Source organism: Amblyraja radiata, chromosome 4 (assembly GCF_010909765.2).
Source record: "Amblyraja radiata isolate CabotCenter1 chromosome 4, sAmbRad1.1.pri, whole genome shotgun sequence".
Classification (NCBI taxonomy): domain Eukaryota; kingdom Metazoa; phylum Chordata; class Chondrichthyes; order Rajiformes; family Rajidae; genus Amblyraja; species Amblyraja radiata.
The window spans coordinates 102,584,070-102,596,726 of record NC_045959.1 but is presented as its reverse complement, the minus strand read 5'-3'; the positions used below and the strand labels follow the sequence as shown (position 1 = coordinate 102,596,726).

The 12,657-nt window shown below is 49.0% G+C and overlaps 1 protein-coding gene and 1 pseudogene across 1 annotated transcript in view; one reads left to right on the top strand and one right to left on the bottom strand.

The window, feature by feature from the left end:
- tmem67 (transmembrane protein 67) overlaps positions 1-12,657 on the top strand; it is a 125,562-nt gene that overhangs the window by 99,789 nt on the left and 13,116 nt on the right. The gene's annotated exons all lie outside the window — the stretch shown is intronic.
- LOC116972683 lies at positions 1,807-1,918 on the bottom strand (annotated as a pseudogene).

Below are 12,657 nucleotides of genomic sequence, written 5' to 3'. Positions count from 1 at the left end.
CCGGCCTCCTCAACGGGTTGGGTTTCCCCTGTGGTAACCCGAGGTGTCGTTGGGGGGGGGCTGCTCGTTTTACCCCCTTCTGGGTGCGCCGCTTCCCCCGTCTCTCGTGGCTGGGGCTCAGTGACAGGCTTACTGCTCCCGGAAACTCGGAGCTGAGGCCCAATGGCCGCTGCACTGCTCCCGGTTGCCCGGAGCTGGGGCCCATCGGCCTCTACGATACTCCCGGTTGCCCGGAGCTGGGGCCCATCGGCCGCTACAAAGCTCCCGGTTGCCCGGAGCTGGGGCCCAATGGCCACTGCACTGCTCCCGATGCCCTGGGGCTGGAGCCCCTCGACCGCTGCACTGCTCCCGATGCCCTGGGGCTGGAGCCCCTCGACCGCTGCACTGCTCCCGATGCCCTGGGGCTGGAGCTCCTCGATCGCTGCACTGCTCCCGTTGTCCTGGAGCCGGAGCCCCTCGACCGCTGCACTGCTCCCGTTGTCCTGGGGCCGGAGCCCCTCAATCGCTGCACTGCTCCCGATGTCCTGGGGCTGGAGCCCCTCGACCGCTGCACTGCTCTCGGTCTCCTGGTGCAGGTGTACAATCGTCCTGCACCTTCTCCTTTCCGCCCCGATTTTCTTCTTGTGGGGTTTCCCGTTCGCCTCATCCTCCGACGAGGAGAGGTTTCTCCCTTCTGTCAGGGAGAGAGACCGTTTTTTGGTGGTTTTTTTGGGCTTGCCATCCCTTTCTGGCCTCTGCTCCGTGTGCTGACCCTTCTGGTGTTTTTTGTATTTTACAGTAGTCCAAATTTGCTCTCCCCCCTCCTCCATCGACTCTCCCTCCTGGGCTTGGTGCTGGAGTTCTCCTGGCACTTGGGGGCTCGAGGTGGTTGGGGTGGCTGAGGTGGTTGGGCTGTCCTCATCCCTGTTTCCCCTTTCTGCTGGGGACTTGGCAGTGGTAGTGGGTGTCTCACCTACCCTGGGGGTGCTGGAAGCCGCCCCTCTTGTTGCCTGTGCATATGTGCATGCTCTTTTTGGGCAGGCCCTGTAAAGGTGGCCTCCCTCCCCACACAGGTTACAGTTCTTGCTGGCTTGACAGTCCTTTGTCTCGTGGCCCTCCGTTTTGCAGTTTTTGCAGACCACTGCATTGCATTGGGCCATCACATGTCCAGGCTTATTACACTTTCTGCAAACTCTGGGCTGCCCCACGTAAATTAAATATCCTCGGTTTCCTCCAATTGCGAAAACTGATGGAGGGTGGAGGAGAGTTCCTTCCTTGTCCACCCTCAGTTTTACCTTGACCTGCCGCTTGCTCGTCCAAATCCCATGCAGATCCTTCACGTCCACGCTGTTCACTGCTCCGTCGACGTAGCGAGCAAGGAAGGTGAGGACATCCACTACGGGCACATGTGGGTTAAACATATGGACCGTGATCGTCCTTTCCTTTTGGTTTGGGAGGGTGAAGAGTGGCTGCACCTTCAGCAACGACAGCGGAGCTTCATTCCCCTTCTCCTTGAAATCCTTTAGCAGTTTTTGCCATCCTGTCGGAAGCACAAATGTAACATCGAAATAGCCGTTACCCGGGAAGTCCTGGAGGCAGTAGATATCCCTGGGCTCGAACTTGCAGGTTTCCAGCAATACCTTTTTTACAAAGGTGTCCCGACTGAAGGGCATCCCCTCACTGAGATCCTTGACACTAATCCTCAGGGTATTGCGGATACCCTGTCCTCTAGTTCCCATTGCAGCTGCCATTGCTACGATTTTTTTTTTTTTAAATCGTAATCTGCAGCTCCTGTCCTTAAAGGACCGCCAGGACTGTTCTAATAAGAACAGATCTCTTTCCCTGTTCTAACAAGAACAGATGCTCTTTATATAGCTCTTTTACTGACTGATAAGAACAGATACTACACTTGATCTTAGCCAAAAGGCCGAGAAGCGACTCTCTTCAGATTGGCATGATGCTCAGCCAAGCCGCGTCCGTAAATGAGAATATCATCAACAATGATGGTACATGGATACCCCGCAAACTGTTGTTCCATGGTGCACTGGAAAACCTAGCTGGCAGAGTTGAGGCCAAAGGGCATTCTCAGGAATTTGTAACGGCCGAAGGGGGTGCTGAACATAGTAAGGTTGGACGAGTCTGGGTCCACCTCTGAAGGAAAGATGTAGATTGGTTACTTCTTACTAACCAATTGTAGTGCTTGTTAGTTGAAGCTCCGCCTGCTGTGTGGTTTATATTATCAGAAGTCTGCTTAAGTAATTTAGTCTGATTAGCTGCTAGTTACTGTAACACCATGCAGATGAATGCTGTGAGTGAACTTTAATAAACATGTGTTGTACCTTGACGCGCGTACGACTCGATCATTACATGGTGTCAGAAATGGGATCTGCCAAAACGAGCTTTTGGCATCCAGAAAGGAGAACACGGATGCGTTTCCTATTTGATCAGTAACTTCCTCTATCGTTGCATAGGGTCAGTAGCTGTAGCAGTGACACCCAGGGAGACCATCCGCTGGAGTTCATTCGCGCATGGCATGTTGAACACGGTGTGAGGCTCGGACCACAGGAGTGATTTTGGGATCAACGGCGATGTTGTATTTGAGGGGCAGCTTACCAAGCTCATCGTCAAACAGTTCTTTATATTGTGAGAGTATCTGCTGAGTGGGGCCCACAGCGAGAAAGAGTCAATGGACAGCACGGCCAAAGTAGACTAGGCCCAGATCGTGGCATGTATTGATACCAAGCAGAGTTGCAGAATCCCCTCAGACGATATAAAATTTAAGGGTATGAGACCACGAGTCTATGATGCAGTTCAAATCATATTCTCCAAGAGGGTGCAGAACATCACCCCCTGTTCCCATAGTGTGGCCGAAGCTTGTTCAACATGCTCAGCATTACGTATTCTTTTAAATTCAGATTAGGAAATGACATTACACTTCGCTCCGGTATCAATCTTAGCGATTGCAGTCTTGTTATTATCAATCATGGAGACTTCAGGGTTCGAGCTGCTCGTTAGAGGAAGCGAGGAGGGAGTGAATGGCTGAACTGTTATCTTGGCTTTCAGAGAGGAGAGTGGGGGATGGCGCATCCAGCTCTTGGTTTTCGTTATCAGTAGGCTCATGTTTTAACAGGTGCACATTCGTCGTTGGGACGGTTTGAGTCGCATGGGAACGGAAACATTTTGCGAAGTGGTTGAATTTCGTACAGTAGCTGCAAACTTTACCATAAGCAACGCAGAATTCCCGACCTGGAGCATGAGAACTGTTACAAATAGGGCATCGAACAGCAGACCTTTGTTGCTGATAGGGAGGGGAAGGCTGTGAAGGCTTGTTATGACAGGAGGTATCGGTAAGGTTCTCACTTACTGGGAGCGCTGCCCATAGGATTGCTTTGGTCTAAAACAGCAGGCGCAAAAGTAAAACGATCCGCACACTTCATTGCCTCAGGGCCAGCAAGGTTTAAGGGTACGGAAGCACGTACCTCTGGCGGATCGTTGCAATGAACAATACGAATGTAGTGAGTGTAGTCACGCTCGAAAAGGCACCATCGTTCGGCGATATTTTCAATCAATCAATCAATCAATCAAAGACTTTATTGTCATTCAAAAATACACCAACAAATGCAAGTCTGAACGAAATTTCGTTGCATCTGGCTCACTGTGCAACATAAAATAAGAAAAGGATAAAATAGATTAAAAAGATAAAATAGATAATGGTGGCGGCACATTATATGGAATTCAAGAGTCTGATGGCTTGGGGGAAGAAGCTGTTGCAAAACCTGGTCGTTTTGCTCCTTATACTGTCCGAGGGCAGCAGAGTGAACAGTCCATGATGGAGATGTGTGAGGTCTTTTATAATGCTGTTGGCCTTGGACAAGCAACGTTTGCATGCAATGTCCCGGATTGAAGGGAGAGAAGTCCCGATGATTTTTTTCAGCCGTCCTCACCACTCTCTGCACGGACTTCCAGTCGGAGGCTTTGTAGTCCCCAAACCATACAGAGATGCAGCTGGTCAAAATGCTCTCTATGGTGCCCCTGTAGAAAGTGGTGAGGATGGGATGGGGGAGGTGAGCTCTTCTCATCCGGCACAGAAAGTGCAAACGCTGCTGCACTCTCTTAACTAGTGATGCGATGTTTTGTGACCAGGTCAGACTGTTCGTGATATGCACCCCCTTTCTTTATTATCTGTTATCAACATTGGGCCTAAGAAATATAGAGGAGTAGAGAGATTTACTGTTCCAAGTACAGACGATTCAGAAAGCAATTTTTAACTGAGGTGCTCATGTTCAATGGGATGGAAGTTATGTTTCAGTTATATAAAGCACTGCTTAGCTTAATTTAGAGCACGGCATTTGATTCTAAATTTAGCATCCCAGGAAGGATTAATTCACCATGGGGAAGATTCAGCACTGATTCGCCAGATTGACACAAGTATAACAGATTAAATAATGAGAAACATAAGATTATAAGAGGTGATTTTGATTAAGTTGTTTTGAAACAACTAAAAATGTTAATGCAACTGTTAAGGGTGGTGGGTGTATGGAACGAGTTGCCGGAGATGGTAGTTAAGGCAGGTACTATTGCAATGTTTAAGAGACATTTGGACAGGTACATGGATGGGGCATAGAAACATAGAAAATAGGTGCAGGAGGAGGCCATTCAGCCCTTCGAGCCAGCACCGCCATTCATTGTGATCATGGCTGATCGTCCCCTATCAATAACCCATGCCTGCCTTCTCCCCATATCCCTTGACTCCACTAGCCCCTAGAGCTCTATCTAACTCTCTCTTAAATCCATCAAGTGACTTGGCCTCCACTGCCCTCTGTGGCAGGGAATTCCATAAATTCACAACTCTGGGTGAAAACGTTTTTTCTCACCTCAGTCTTAAATGGCCTCCCCTTTATTCTAAGACTGTGGCCCCTTGTTCTGGACTCACCCAACATTGGGAACATTTTTCCTGCATCTAGCTTGTCCAGTCCTTTTATAATTTTATATGTTTCTATATAATCCCGCTTCATCCTTCTAAACTCCAGTGAATACAAGCCTAGTCTTTTCAATCTTTCCTCATATGACAGTCAGGGCAGGTTTAGGGTGATGGGCCTAACGCAGAGAGATGGGACTAGTGTAGCTGGGACAAGTTGGTTGATGTGGGGAAGTTGGGCCGAAGGGCCTGTTTCAACACTGTGTGACTGTGACTCTATGACAATGTTTCGGTGAAATCAAAATCTCCTGATGAATCTAAAACAAGGGAGCGCACCCTGGTGGCCAGGTTAATTAAATATTTCAAAGTTGAGAACAATAGGCTTTGTTAAGTCATTATTAAGCAAAGATTTTAAGGGTTTTGTAACCAATATGGATAGACAGAATTGAATCACAGATCAACCATAAACTTAAATAAAGGATTGAACAGCCCCGAGAACCTGCATGAAGCACAACCTGAAGATACCTGAAGAATGGCCCCGACACAAAACGTCACCCATCTCTTTTCTCCAGAGATACTGCCTGACCTGCTGAGTTACTCCATTTTGCATCTATCTCCAATATTCCAAAGCATTTAAGCTAACTAATACCACTGAAACAAACAAAATAAATGACTGGTGTCCATCAGTTAAATTTATTGCTTGATCATTGTTGCTCAGGATGTCAAGAGAGTGCTCACTCTCCTATTTGATGCCATGGTTCACCTGAAAGAAAATAATTTTATGTGAGCAACCTCTTGATAGTCTTCATCAAAATTGTGCGTGTGACTGTTAGACCCATGCAATGTTGTTGCAGTGAACATAATTCAAACTAACTTCAGGGATTGATTTACTGGTTTGAGGTAAGTTAGCAGAGTAATGGGGAAGAAATGGCAGCAGAGCATCAAGAACAAGATTAATGTCCATGATTTGTTTAGTTTAATTTAGACATACAGCGTGGGAACAGCTTGGGCCACCGGGTCCGCGGCAACCATCACGCTAGTTCAACATTATCCCACTTTTGCATAGACCCCCTACACATTATAGGCAGTTTACAGAGGCCAATGACCTGCAAACCTGCACGTCTTTGGGATGTGGAAAAAACCGGAGCACCTAGGCGGTCACAGGGAAAACATGCAAACTCCACACAGACAGCACTCAAGGTCAGGATCGAACCCTGGTCTCTGCTGCTGTGTGGCAGCAACTCTACCAATTGTACCATTGCTCCGCTCTTAAACAACAATTCCTGGAGGAAAATCTCTGGCAGAGCTTCAGGATTATTTTCAGAAGGACGTTGCTCTGCTGGCACTAGCAAGAATCTTCTGCATACACGAACATAAGCAAGCTCTACTGTGTGCATCATCATTGTTATCACCAAGGCTATCTTGGCCCACATCCAAAATGGACAGTTAACCTATGAATGTCCATTTTATCATACTTAGTTTAGCTTAGGGATACGGCATGGAAACAGATCCGTCGGCCCACCAAGTCCACACCGACAATTGTTTACCCGTTCACATTAGTTTCACGTTACCTCACTTTATCATCCCTCTTTAGGAGCAATATTACAGAGGCCAATTATCCTCTGATGATACAAAAGAGGGTGGTTTTGCAGATAGTGAAAATGGTTGTGAAAAATTCCAGCAGGATCTTGATCGATTGGCCAGGTGGGCTGAGGAACGGTTGATGGAATTTAATACAGAATAATGTTAGGTGTTGCATTTTGGAAACTCTAACATGGGCAGGACCTACACAGTGAACGGTAGGGCTCTGAGGAGTGTTCTAGAGCAGAGGGATCTAGGAGTGCAGGTGCATGGTTCCTTGAAGGTCGAGTCGCAGGTAGATAAGGTGGACAAAAAGACTTTTGGCACATTGGCCATCATCAGTCAGAGTATTAAGTATAGAGGTTGGGAGGTCATGTTGCAGTTGTATAAGACGTTGGTGATACCAAATTTAGGATATTTTGTTCAGTTCTGGGCACCATGTTATAGGAAAGATGTTGTCAAACTGGAAAGGGTACAGAGAAGATTTATGAGGATGTTGCCAGAACTAGAGGTTCTGAGCTACAGGGAGAGGTTGAGAAGGCTGGAACTCTATTCCTTGGAGCGCAGGAGGATGAGGGGGTGATCTTATAGCGATGTATAAAATCATGAGAGGAATAGATTGGGTAGATGCACAGAGTCTCTTGCCCAGAGTAGGTGAATCGAGGACCAGAGGACATAGGTTTAAGGTGAAGGTGAAAAGATTTATTAGGAATCTGAGATGTCACTTTTTCACACAAAGGGTGGTGGGTGTATGGAACAAGCTGCCAGAGGCGGTCGTTGAGCTGGGACTATCCCAATGAGAAACAGTTGTGGAGGCATATTGATAGGACAGATTTGGAGGGATATGGACCAAACGTGGGCAAATGGAACTAGTGTAGCTGGGACATGTTGGGTCAAAGGGCCTGTTTCCACACTCTATTACTCTATAACCTACAACCCACATGTCTTTGGGATGAGGGAGGAAACCGGAGCACCCGGCGGTCACCTATACGGTCACGGAGATGGTGATTCCATCTTTCAAGATGACAGTGCCGTGGGAGGACTGTCTGGAGGAGGCTCACGAGAGGAAGATGACCAAGTATGAAGAGCTGGTCATAGACTGCCGTAAGCAGGGCTGGAAGGCAAGCTGTATGCCCATCGAGGTTGGCTGCAGAGGTTTTGCTGGGCAATCGCTCTACAAAGCCTTGAGTGCACTGGGCATCAACGGAGTGGCGAGGAGAAGGGCCATCAAGAACACCACAGAGGCAGCGGAGAAGGCCTCGAGATGGCTCTGGATCAGGAGAGAAGGTCCATGGGGAGGAGTGAATGCCACCTGAACACAAGTCGTGGTCTGATCAACCATGGCTGGGTCGCCTGGGTGTGGGAGTCTGATGTTGAAAGATCCGAAACACCCAAAGACCCCAGGTTACATCACTGATGATGTGTTCAGGAGCATCTATAGATGTATTTTATCAATCACTGTGCTGGCGAAACCAGTGGCGCCAGGAATAGACTGGTCGACAACCAAGAAAAGGGTGGTGACGACTGGAGAGACAGTGGACAACTCAGAGAGACGGCAACAGGGGCGGGACGGGTTGGCAGCCCAAACCGCATCCTCTGAGAGGAGGAGACCCAAATCATGCTACAGAAAAACACTTGGAAAAATACTACCTGGGGTGCCCGAGAGGGGGAGGATGAGCACCCCAATTTGACGGATCAAAGGCTAACGACTAAAGGCAATGGACAACCGACTATGAGCATCAAATGCAGATGTGGAATGGTCTGCAAGAACAGCCGAGGCCTGAAGATTCACCAGACACGGATGAAGTGTTGGAGGTAGAGGAAGTGTCACAACGCACAGTTATTTTACCTGGTGAGACGCAGGAGGAGCCGGTCCCAGAATCACCCCATAGAGCCCAAAGCCTCCAAGTGGCGCAACTAGTCCCTCGGAACAGATCTCCGGAGAAGGTTCGAGTCAAATGGCCACAGGCCTGAAAGACGGCAGTCTGGCATCAGTTCGACGAGGACGTCGATAAGGTGCTAGAAGCAACTGCGAAGGGAGACGTGGACCGAAGGCTGCGGACGATGACGACAATCATCATCAGCCTAGCTGTGGAAAGGTTTGGAATAGTGGAGAAGAAGCCGGCCAGAACACCTTTCACCATGAACCAACGAGCAACAAAGATCCACAAGATCCGGCAGGAGATGAAGTCCCTCAAGAAGCAGTATAAAGAGGCCAGCGAAGAGCAACGTCCCCCCTTGGCAGAGCTGCGAACCATCCTGAGGAAGAAGCTGCTGACCCTCCGTAGAGCTGATTGGCACCGAAGACGCCGGAAAGAAAGAGTCAGGAAGCGAGCATCCTTCATAGACAACCCCTTTGGCTTCACCAAACAACTGTTAGACCAGAAGTGCAGTGGGAGTTTGGCTTGCTCTAAGGAGGAGGTCGACCGGCAGTTCCAGACGACCTATAGTGAGCCCGTCAGGCAGCAGGAGCTGGGCCAGTGCAACATCCTGATAAAACCACCTCCACCCATCAAGGAGTTTGATAGTAGAGAGCCACTCCTGAAAGAGGTCCAGGACGTTGTGACGAGAGCAAGATCTGGCTCAACCCCTGGCCCGAGCAGTCCCCTACAGGGTCTACAAGAACTGCCCCTTGTTACTGAAACGGCTGTGGAAGATCCTGAAAGTCATCTGGAGGAGAGGGAAAGTGGCGATTCGCTGAAGGACTCTGGATCCCAAAGGAAGAAGATTCCAAGAAAATCGATCAGTTCAGGATCATCTCCTTGCTGAGCATTGAAGGAAAGATCTTCTTCAGCATAGTGGCGAGGCGGCTGACCAACTTCCTCTCCAGCAATGGCTACATCGACAGCTCAGTGCAAAAGGGAGGCTTATCTGGAGTGCCGGGATGTCTAGAGCACAGGGGAGTGGTGACCCAGCTCATCAGAGAAGCCAGGGAGAACAAGGGAAACCTGACAGTGCTCTGGCTTGACCTGGCCAACGCCTACGGCTCCATCCCGCACAAGCTGATCCAGACAGTCATGGCCAAGCATCATATGCCGGGCCAAGTGGCAGATCACTTCCTGGACTATTACAACCAGTTCAACATGAGGGTCTCATCAGGGTCAGTAACATCAGAGTGGCACGGACTGGAGGTTGGGATCATCACAGGCTGTACCATCTCTGTAATCCTTTTTGCCTTGGCGATCAACATGATCGTCAAGTCTGCTGAGCCAGAGTGCCGGAGCCCTCGGACCAAGTCAGGAATGCGCCAACAAACAATCAGAGCCTTCATGGACGACCTGACTGTCACCACTGAGTCAGTGCCAGGAGGTAGGTGGATCCTGCAAGGGTTGGAGAAACTGATTGGATGGGCAAGGATGCGGTTTAAGCCAGGAAAATCAATGTCACTGGTGCTGAAGTCATGGACAGGTTCTGCTTCAGCATCGAAGGGACATCAATCCCAACTGTCTCCGAAAGGCCAGTGAAGAGTCTTGGCAAGGTGTTTAACAGCAGCCTGAAGGATACAGCATCAGTCCAGGCGACCTGTCAGGAGCTGGAGAGTTGGTTGAGAGCAGTGGACCGGTCGGGGCTTCCCGGCAAGTTCAAGTCATGGATTTACCAGCATGGTATCCTGCCAAGGATACTCTGGCCACTGCTTGTCTACGAAGTCCCAATATCCATCGTAGAGAGATTGGAGAGGAAAGTCAGCAGCTTTCTCAGGAGGTAGCTGGGACTGCCCAGGAGCCTTAGCAGCATCGCCCTTTACGGAAATAACACCAAGCTCCAGCTGCCCCTGAAGTCCCTGGAGGAGGAGTTCAAGGTGACTCAGGCCAGAGAGTTGATGCTGTACAGCGACTCCAGCGACCCCAAGGTGGCTCAGGCAGGGGTGGAGGTGAAAACTGGGAGGAAGTGGAGAGCTGGCGAAGCCGTGCTGCAAGCGGAGTCTCGGATATGGGAGCAGTGTCTCAGAGTGGTGGGAGCAGTGACTCGGGCAAGAATTGGTCTCGGAATCTTCCCAACTCCCCAGTTTGACAAGGCCAAGGGGAAGGAGAGGTACAGGCTGGTCCAGGCAGAAGTGAGGGCAGTGGTGGAGGAAGAGAGGTCTACCAGAGTGGTTGGCTTGAGGCAGCAGGGGGCCTGGACAAGGTGGGAGCAGGCCATGGACCGAAAAGTCACATGGACTGAGCTCTGGCAGGCTGAACCACAGCGCATCAAGTTCCTGGTCCAGGCACTGCCCAGCTCATCAAACCTCTTCATCTGGGGCAAAGCGGAATCTCCGGATTGCCCGCAATGCTCAGGCAAGGGGACGTTGGAACACATCCTGAGCTGCTGCCCAAAGGCTCTTGGGCAGGGCTGGTACACCTGGCGTCACGATCAGGTTCTTAAACCCATTGCAGAAGCCATCAGCATGGGAATCAGCAGCTGCAGACGAGCACGGCCCACCACCCAGATGATCACCTTCGTGAAGGCCGGAGTGCAGCTGCCAAGAACCACAGCAGCCAGGAATCAGTCAGGAATCCTGGTGACTGCACAGGACAGGCAGCTTTCTGTCGACCTGGTGAAACAGCTGAAGTTCCCACAGCACATTGCCACAACCACCCTGAGGCCAGATATCCTCCTGTTCTCAGAGGCGACCAAAAACATCGTCATGTTAGCACTGACAGTGCTGTGGGAGGACCGTCTGGAGGAGGCCCACGAGAAGAAGATGACCAAGTATGAAGAGCTGGTCATAGACTGCCGTAAGCAGGGCTGGAAGGCAAGGTGTATGCCCATCGAGGTTGGCTGCAGAAGTTTTGCAGGGCAATCACTCTACAAAGCCTTGAGTGCACTGGGCATCAACAGAGTGGCGAGGAGAAGAGCCATCAGGAACACCACAGAGGCAGCGGAGAAGGCCTCCAGATGGCTCTGGATCAGGAGAGAAGGTCCATGGGGAGGAGCAAATGCCACCTGAACACGTCGTGGTCTGATCAACCACGGCTGGGTAGCCGAGTTGAGGGAGTATGATGTTGAAAACCCGAAACACCCAATGACCCCAGGTTACATCACTGATGATGTGTTCATTAGCAATAGGTGGGGGCAAAGGCTTGTGCTTTTTACAAGGGAGGTGTAATGTTATGGTAGAACTGAATGTAGAGAGCCAAATGATTCTGCAGAAGCTTGTGAAGCCTGACTGAATGGCCCCAAGGTTTTCTGATGCTTCACTGGTGGGCTCGTTGCCAGAGGTGGATAGATAAGATATCTTTTAACGGCAGGGAAGGAAGTCATCTGGCCATTAATGTGAGAGGATATTGGAGATATATTAAAGTGGAAATGATTATTCATAGTAACACTGTTTAGAAAGAAGTCAATAATCTGCTAACTTGAGACCAACATTCATATGCACTACTGGTCTAATCCACTGCTCAATTGATATGTCTGTTCAATACCTATCAACAATAGATATCAATATCTTTCCATTTATATTGAACTCTTGAATTCATGCTCTCTATCTGACCCTCATGCACTTAGCATAATTTCCAATGGGCACACCCCCAATTCATAACTCACCTCGACTGGCCACATCCACTCTTTCCAGCATCTGCATTTCACAGAAGCTCCCGAAGCTCCCTATTGGAAAATTAATTTCCCTCCTGGGAAAATTGATCAAAATTTCCTTATTAATTTCCAGTACGAATACGGAAATTTGATCAATTTCCCTCCTGGGATGAATGAAGTTCTATTGTATCGTATTGTAAAAATAGAATTTCGCTGTACCCTGGTACACGTGATAATAAAGATTTATGTATTTAACTGCTCAACCTCACATTTGAAATTTTGAATAGGTGCACAGAGCCTCAAAACAGGTACCATGGCCCATTTAAAATTTCACAATTCTCACTGTGCAAGAAGTAAAACAGTTCACCAATAACTAAGACTGCAGTGACATTTTGACATTAATGATGTTCCTCGGAAAACGTGAATTAAAGTTGATGAGTAAGATTGCAAGAACACTGAGGCCAGATAATCTTAATTCCTGGTCCTTGTTCTGACTTTTAATAGTAAGATTAAACGAGTTTACCAGTTTGAAGTTTGATCTTTATTTTATGAGGAGCTACGTTGGTGATTACGTGAAGAAGACCCGCCAGTGCGCATGCACGTCAATCTTCAAAGCAGCGGTATGCAATCACAGATAACAGAATATTTAAAGTAACATAGTAAGA